Here is a 9,268-nt window from a genome sequence, read left to right on the forward strand (position 1 = left end):
GTATCATAAACCAGGTAAGATACCTATTCCTGCAACCATCCTTTCTCAGGATGGCAAACTGGCATGTATCTTACCAGAGGGGTGAGAACTTCCCCTATTGGTACCAGTAACCCTTCTGTCTTTTCGCCCATAGTGTTCTGGCTGCAGGCATTACACCAGAGTTGACTGGGTACATACATACATTGGCATGATCATATACTGAATATGCACTGAACTTCACATCAGTATGACTACAAGATTCCCATGGAAAATCACAACAATGATGACTACTAACCAGACATGTGTAACTAAAGGACAGAACTACAGGACAAGACTTAAGCCATATTGAACAGACAATAGGTTGTGTAAATAAAGGCTTCATTTATCCTCACTAAGAGAACATCATGGAAGATTTTTAATGCATAGATTGTATGGTGAGGGACCCTGAAGGGGTGGATTGTGGGGAAAATAGGATAATTTAGTCTGGCTCCCTCAACATTTCTTGTAAACGAGTTATGTATGGGTGGAGTTAGTGTGCATGTGCACCCATGTATATTTCTAGTTAATTGCTTTTGTGTGTTCCACAGTTTGTGAAGCAGGCTGGTGGCAGAGAGCTCACCTCTAACAATAGAGCATGTTTAGTCTGCTGGCAGCTGCTCAGTTTCATTTTTTCTTTGGACTTTGCCAGTAGCAGTTGAGTGTCTGAGTTTCTCCTTTGTACTGCCTGGCTTTTAGATGTGTGTGTGCTGAATAAAGACTATTCCTTCTTCAACCATGGCTCTAAGGACCTTTTTGCTGGTTACCTGGCTCATAGACCTGTGTGTGAAGGGTTGGTGAGCAGGCTCGAGGGGTCTGTGAGCACCAGACCCTAGCAGTAGCTCTACACTTACCGATACCCTACTCTGTAACATGGAATTTAAAAAATTTCTTCCAACTAAGTTAGAGAAATTGTCTATTGAGTCATTTAAGGATACTTTCTATAACATCTGTGAATGGGGATTATCTTTTGTTTCCTGTAGGACCTCCAGTATCTATTATAGTAGCTGGCACATAGCAGGTACTTGTTTAATGTTGGTTGAAGACTGTAATTACATACTTCATAATATTAAAATCAATTCTGCTAAAACTAGTCATGCATATATTAGAATGTTTATTTGTTTTTTAATATTGGAATGCATTGTTATGACCTATTTTTATCAAGTAAAAAGAAAAAAGTGTAGTAAAGGAATTTGATCATTGGGGATTATTTTTAGAATTTATTAATTAATAGATTTCCCTATTTTACTTTTTTAAAAAGCCACTTGAATAAAGCATCACATAGTGCAGCTAATGAAGTTCAATTTGGCAAATTATAATTGTGCTTCTTTTCTGAGATTTAAAAAGCCACTTGAATAAAGCATCACTTGAAGGCACATAGTGCAGCTAATGAAGTTCAATTTGGCAAATTATAATTGTGCTTCTTTTCTGAGATTAGCTATTAATTTGAGGAAATGGCACATGATTATATTAACTACAGAAAGTCATTACATCAAAATTTTTATGCCTGAGGCATATCTACTGCAAAACTTCTTGGACCCAAGACTGCCAGAGAGAAAATTGTGGTCTTTTTCATACCAACTTAAATGCTGACCTCCTTCAAGAGATAATTAATTTAATAAAATATTCATTTTTTTGATAACAAAGTACTTTGCAAGTTTTATTTTTATTATTATTTTTTTCAGGCAGTATCGAGCTACTTCACTGAAGTCTATTTGACAGGCACAATCATGAAGCACACTACCAAAATTGTGTTCAAGTTTATGGGGGGACGAGATTGAATAGATAAATATATACGTACATACATACATAGTCAGTTTGTACTAGGACTCTTATAATGATAGTGGTGATGTGCTATATTGAAGAATTTTGGAGAATAGTTTAATAATTAAATTCTTATTTGAAAAAACCACATAATCAAAAATGGGTATCTGTTAAATAGTATATCTATATTCAACCTAAGCCTCATGATAATAGTTGAAGCTTGGTAATCGCCAAGGATATGTATGTATTACAATAATTTTAGTGCACTTGTTGCTTTATCTGTATTCTCATTTCATCTTCTCATAACTTTTTTCGTTATAGTTGTAAAAATATCAGGTAGTTTTCTTCCAGCACTACCCAATGCAGCTCTTGGTCTTAAATATATTTCTACTGAATTAAGCTTTTAAAAAACATAGAGAGGGATTAAGAGATTATAAAAAAAGAGTGAGTTTTGTTTTTGTCTTCATTACCTTGTAAGAGACAAAGTAGGTTTATCAGCCAGTGAAGATCAAGGAAAAGAAAAAATCATTTATTCTTTAATTTCTATCTTGTCATCTGCCTTGTAATGTAAAGTATGACTGAGCATAACTTTCACTTACAGTGTATTAAAAACTGTATATGTATTGGAGGCACCACTAGTTCTTAACTAGAAGAAAAAAGTTTAGGAAGTATATTTAAAAAGAAGATTTTACTATTCAAGAAATATGAATTTTTTGGATGAATACAACAGTTAAAAAAGTATCTTAAAGTATAAATGTAACTGAGAGGTGAATATTTCAAAGTTTATTTAAAATATTTTCAATTTTTAGTACTATTCTAATTTAATCTTTATGTGTTAATGATGTAGTGAGTGCAAACGCCTTATTATTTATTTATTTAATGTTTAGATAGAAAATTATTTTCTCAATATAGGAACAAAGGAAAACACCCCAAATTAAACCTAAAGTCAATTGATAAGGAACACACTTAACACACAAAGATGAACATCCTTAATGCAAAAAGAACGCTTAAAAATGAATTAGAAAAATCTAAGCAGAAATTTGGTTAAGGACATAAATCACACACTCCAAAGAAACACATGTGGCTAATAAGTACATTCTATGATGTTGTTTCAGGGGATGGGGAGTGGGGCTGGCCCTTGGCTCCTGTCTCTGGACCCTGGAGGGCTTGCTCTGTTGCTCGCCTGGTTGCAGGCAGAAGTAGGGCTGAGGCCCATGGCCCCTGTCTCAGGACTCTGGGTGGCTGGCTCAGTTGCTTGCCTGGTTGCAGATGGGGGCAGGGCTGAGACGCCTGCAAGTTTTTATGTAGACAAAATTTACTTATGGAAAAATTTAGTATATCATCCCATTTTCTTCTGGCCTGTAAGGTTTCAGTTGTGAAGTCTGATGATGTTAGTGTGATGGGGGCTCCCTTATAGTTGACTTGATGCTTTTGTCTTGCTGCTTTTAGAATTTTCTCTTTGTCTTTGAGTTTTGCCAGTTTGACTGTAATGTATCTTGGAGAGGATCTTTTTGGATTGAGGATCTTTTCTGTTTGGGGGTCTTTGGGCTTCCTGGATCTGAAGGTCTGCATGTCTCCCTATACCTGGGAAGTTTTCTGTTATTATTTCCTTGGGTAGGTTTTCAATGCCTGTTTCTTTCTCCTCCCCTTCTGGAATACCCATGATTTGGATGTTTGTGTGCTTGAAGTCGTCTCCTAGCTGTCTTAGATTTTCTTCATTATTAAAAATTCTTTTTCTTTTTTTTTTGTCTGCCTGGATTATTTCAAAAAGACCATCTTCGAGGTCTGAAATTCTTTCTTCTGCTTGCTGTAGCCTGCTGCTCAAGCTTTCTGTTCTGTTTTTTATTTGATTGAGTGAATCCTTCAGTTCTAGGAATTCCGTTACATTCTTTTTTAAGGTATTAATCTTTTTGTAAATTTCCTCCTTCATATTCTGGATATTTTTCCTTGTTTCATTGTGTTCTGTAATTGATTCTTCTCTTATCTCTTTCAGTTTTCTTAAGGTCAGTGCTCAGAATTCCTTTTCAGACATCTCAAGGGTTTCTGGCTTTATTGGATCTGATACTTGAAAATTACTGTATTTTTCTTTGGTGGTATCATATCTTCTTTTTATTTGTAGTTCAGTATTTTGTCATTGATGTTTGGTCATCTGGTAGGACACCTGTTTCTTCTATTACTCTGGAGTGGGCTATTTCTTTGGTGGTATCATATCTTCTTTTTATTTGTAGTTCAGTATTTCGTCATTGATGTTTGGTCATCTGGTAGGACACCTGTTTCTTCTATTACTCTGGAGTGGGCTATGAGGGGGAAGACTTCCTCCTATATTTGTAGGCTTTGCTGGTGACTCTTCTTGTATCAATGCAGTTGAGTGTGCAGTGAGCTGCCTTGGCTCCTTTTTGGCCAGTGGGTGGGCCTCTCCAGGGCTCAGGCATGGGCCAGTGGCTGTGTTGGGGTCAGTGCATGGGACTGGCACTCACCTGGGCACCCTTTCAGTCTACTTATGGAGAAATTTAATCTCGTTCAGCAATGGCTCAGATAAACTGAAATAGCATAATAAACTCCTAACTAAATGACTTAACATTTTACTTCTCAATTGATTACTTTGAAACTGTCTGTGGAAGTGTGTTCACTACAATGCTTTCACTAAACTTGCCATTTTAGGTGTAAAGTCATTATATCATTTCAAAATAATAAAACTTTTGATTTTAAGAGTGGATTAGTTCTTTTATAATTGACTAAACAAATAGCTCTTCAGGCAAATCAAACACATTTTTCACTAATAGATTTTATTCTTGATTTTTTATACCTATTCTCACTTATAATGATATGGAAAAAGACTGTTCATTAGACACACCTTACAGGTAAATTTAAACATACATTTTAACAGATTTGAGCAACCATAACATATTTTAGTTGTTTTATACCAGTATAGGTTCACCAGTAACTTTAATAAAGAATTAGCCCCCTAATTTTTATTCATAAATGTTATACATTGTCATAACAAATAACAAAATTTAACTTGTACCAAAGTTTAAACTAGTTTGGGTAAATTCTTTATTTGTCGGAAAACAAGTAGCAGTTAATCTGAAGGGAGAAATGAATGATTTCAGACATTTTTAAAGAGAAGTAATGCTAGAATCTCACTGATAATAATTTACTTCAACCTTCAGAATTGAAGGTGATGTAAATTGAAAAACATTTTTAAACTCAAGAAAGGATTTTTATTAGTTGCCAAAAGTGTCAGTCTCTTATGATTTGTTGCATTCACAACCTTAAATGACCTTTCTATTGGAGCAGTGTGATATTTCAAAAAGGTCAGGGTATTGAAGTCAGAGAGATTTGTATTTTAATCCTTCATTTTCACTTAGAAGTACTATTACTTGTGCAAGTTAATGAATTTCTCTGACTTGGGTCTTACCTGTAAAATGTGAATGATGATGCCTGAGTTTCATTGTGAGGAGTGAATGAGATACCACACATAAATGAGTATTAATGGGTGTTATTATTAGTCTTCCTATTCAGTTGATGTTTTTTCTGAACCCTGAATTCTTATAAATAGCCATTTTAATTCTCCTTTGACATCTTTATTCCTCAGGGTGTATATTAGAGGGTTCAGGCTTGGGGTGATTATAGTGTAAAAGATGGTAAGAAATTTATTCACATCACAAGAGGAACTTTTCTTTGGTTGCAAATGCATGTAGATAGCACTGCCATAAAAGAGGCTGACCACAGTCAGGTGAGAGCCCCAGGTGTTGAGCACCTTTTTCCAACTTTTACCTGACTTGAGCCTAGTCACAGCTTGAATGATAATCCCATAGGAGATGAGGATGAAAAATAGTGGCAGAAGAAGGTAAACCACACCAAACGTGTAAATGGTTACATCCATTACTTTGGTGTACTCACAAGGAATCTTAAGAAAGGCAGGCATCTCACAAAAGAAGTTACCCGCTGTGTTTTGACTACATTGTGGCAATGTAAAAGTAAAGGAGCTCATACATAGGGCACCACACAGGCCAGTCAACCATGATGCTGCTGCTACCTTCTTACAAAACAGAGGATGCATGATAACCTTGTAGTGCAGGGGTTGGCAGACTGCTGCATAGCAGTCATAGGCCATGACAGCCAATAAAAGGCATTCTGTTGCACCAAAGTCATAGGCAAAGAAGAACTGTAGAATACACCCCACATAAGTAATCAATTTGTTTGGTCCCCAAAGAGTAGCAGTCATAGGCCATGACAGCCAATAAAAGGCATTCTGTTGCACCAAAGTCACAGGCAAAGAAGAACTGTAGAATACACCCCACATAAGTAATCAATTTGTTTGGTCCCCAAAGATTTACTAACATCTGGGGGACAACACTAGTTGTATAACGAATGTCCAAAAATGAGAGGTTACCAAAGAAGAAGTACATTGGCGTATTGAAATCGGCTGTCCAGCGAAGACACAAGAATAATTACTGTGTTACTTAGGAGAGTTATGAGATAGAAGAGCAAGACGGCCAAAGAGACGATGGGCTCTAGTTGGGATTGATTGGGAAAGTCCAGCAAGATGAAGCCAGCACCTGAGCTGGCATTGAATGTGATCATTATTTTCAATTCTTGATTTCCGTAGAAAAGGGTAATGAAGGAACCCTTTCGTTGGAAGAAAGTGAAAACGATTGATTATAAAATATTTATTGTTCATGTAGATGACTCAATATTGTGAAAGAATAGTACCCCATTCTTCCACAAAGCACTGAAATTATGAAAAACATCTTACCTGACACTTTGTGCTCAAAAAACAAGCTGCATAGAGAACTGTGTTCTGTCATTTGGTTAGCTAAAGTGATCTGCCACCTTACTACCAGAACTGAAAAGGCCAACCTGAGAATCAATATCTAAAAATAATACATACATTTTTACTTATGAAACATGGTAAAACAACTGGCTTGAAATGTTGGGAGCGGAGCTGCTTTGCCACTTCCCAATGGGAGCAGTAGTGAGTGAGAGGAGTGTGAGAACTGGGAGACCCTCTTCATGTTTATTGATTGCTCTTTATAGAAGCCCAACTAGTGTTCTGAACTCCCTTCTGCCTACCCTTGTCTCTTTGATCAGTATGTCCAGGACTATTTTTGTAGAACTTTCAAGGCCCTAGACACCCTGTAGTCCCTGAAAAACTTGAGGTGAGTGTGGGGTTAGCATTTCCCCCTCCCAACAACTTTGTGTCCAGGTTATAATGAAAGTGCTGACCAAATTCTGCCACTCATACAAAGATTTGTTAAGCAGACATTAGCAAGTGGACATAAGACAGTTTATGTCATCTGCTCTGTAAATTTAATAAAGTGTCAGCTCTCTGTCCTTTAAGATACTCAAATGCCATCTTGCTAAGAAGGTTTATTTGAAGAAGGTGAGACAACAGAGGCATGATTTTAGTTACTTTCATGTTGGCATCAAGAAAGTTGAACTCATCCATGGCTAGACAGAGGTCTATTTAGGGAACAAGTCTTGAGCACTACTCCTAAGGTTCAGGCTATGCATCTTGCTAGCTTCTTATGCCCTTCATACAAGAATAGGGAATGTTTCTAAAATGTGTTAGACATTCTTTATACATTTGGTACCACTAATTTATAATGATAACCTATTTAAATGTTCATTATTATGTGACTTATCCAGGCATCAATTGATCAAGAGATGGATAGCTGAAGGGCTTGTAGTAGCTGCCTTGCAGGATAGCCTTCCTGATTAAAGGGTAATTGACTTCCCCAACTAGCAGTGTGTACTTACTGATTAGAACAACTTATACCCATAGAATGTAGCATAATGTAATAAATAAATGCACTTATATTAATTGCATAATAAAATAATTTAAAGTATACTACAGTTATCATGGCAATGTTTTTTTTATGAAGAAATTTGTCTATGAAGAATAAAGAGATTGGTAATAAAACATAATAAAAAGAGCTGCCAAAGAATACTTTAGCCCAACCCATTTTGAAGAGGTTGAATTTGACAAAGAGTTAATTACCTAGGAGAAATAACTTCTATACAGTGATTTGGAATTTGGGAATAAGGATAGTGAAAACAAGTAATGAAATTACTCCAGTGCTGGGAATGTACCCAAATATTCATAAATGGGTACTTATTGGTACTAGAAAATATTCTCCACAATTACTCTAAGACCTACATCAAATATTACTTCAGGTTTTTGAGCTATGGAAGTAACTTCTCCTTTAAAAACCTTTCCACATTACTCTTCTACCTAGATAGTTTTTAAAAGTGAGCTATGTTTTGATTTCAAAATTAATTCATTAAAGCATAAACTTGTCCAGTTCTATTCAAGACATAAAAATAAAAAAGAAATCACTGATTTGTAGAAAAATTTTTATAAATTAAATTCTAAAAGTGTGAGTTAGAAACAAGCATTATTAATACAGAAAGGTTCTTAATGATAAGACAGTAAATATATGCTCCTTATAATCTCATAAATCAGAATTGCACGCTCTTTAATTAAAGGATGTAATGGAAAAAAATTGCAAAAAATGGAAGATTGGAATTGTTTTAATTGTGTCTGCATTCTGAAGGATGGAGCAGCAGAAAAGGTGTTCTTTTACTTAAGACAACAATTTATAACCATTTCAATGAAAAGCAAGTCCATCCTTCCCCCTTATTCTAGTGTTTATGAAAGATGGTTAGAGCCAAACAAATACTTTTCTCTAAGTGATAATGACAGGCTTTTGTATGTTATTCCTTCACAGACACTATAATTGAGAGAGATGGAGGTCTTCGAGACAGAGACAAAGGCAGATTGGTATAGAAGTTGAGACCAAGAGTGAATAAGGTCCTTCAAATCGTGGGGCAGGTGGGACCTAATAAAACAGGCAACCAGAGAGCAAAGCTCTGTGGTAGGGATTGCTAAGGAATTTTAAGAAGTCAAATATTCATTAGACAGTGTTTTCCTTTTTATCTTGCCGTATAATCCTCCTATATTATTCCCAATACTTTATGAAAGCCCTATTAAGTACATCCCACTTTTATTAATGGCATTTTAGAAAATAAAGGAGTAATAGGCTTGGTTCTCTGTTAAGTAGATAAGAAATAGTCCTTAATGGACAAGGAGCTATTTCTCACAGAAGTACAGACTGGGGAGGATAGTGGCGACAGGGGCTCAATTGTGAGAGGAAGTTAAAACTCATCAGGAGCAATGTTTTAAACAAAAGTTGAGCTATTTCTCACAGAAGTACAGACTGGGGAGGATAGTGGCCACAGGGGCTCAATTGTGAGAGGAAGTTAAAACTCATCAGGAGCAATGTTTTAAACAAAAGTTCTCAAAAGCAATAGAATCCTTCTTGCATAGTAAATAATTTTTGGAAATACAGTGGAGACTGATGCAATGCCTTTAGAAAGTAGAATGGGGGTTTTATTTAACTTTTCCTGGGTGTTAGTGCAAAGGACAATGCCAGAAATGCCAGAATCCTGGATGAACTGGTGTCTTTAATGGTTATACAATGAG

General features: G+C 35.9%; 1 pseudogene; it reads right to left on the reverse strand.

Moving 5' to 3' along the window:
- Positions 1-5,293: 5,293 nt before the first annotated feature.
- Positions 5,294-6,366, reverse strand: LOC103610590 (annotated as a pseudogene).
- Between the last annotated feature and the right edge of the window lie 2,902 nt (positions 6,367-9,268).

The sequence above is a fragment of the Galeopterus variegatus genome, unplaced genomic scaffold, assembly GCF_000696425.1.
Source record: "Galeopterus variegatus unplaced genomic scaffold, G_variegatus-3.0.2 Scaffold11360, whole genome shotgun sequence".
Classification (NCBI taxonomy): domain Eukaryota; kingdom Metazoa; phylum Chordata; class Mammalia; order Dermoptera; family Cynocephalidae; genus Galeopterus; species Galeopterus variegatus.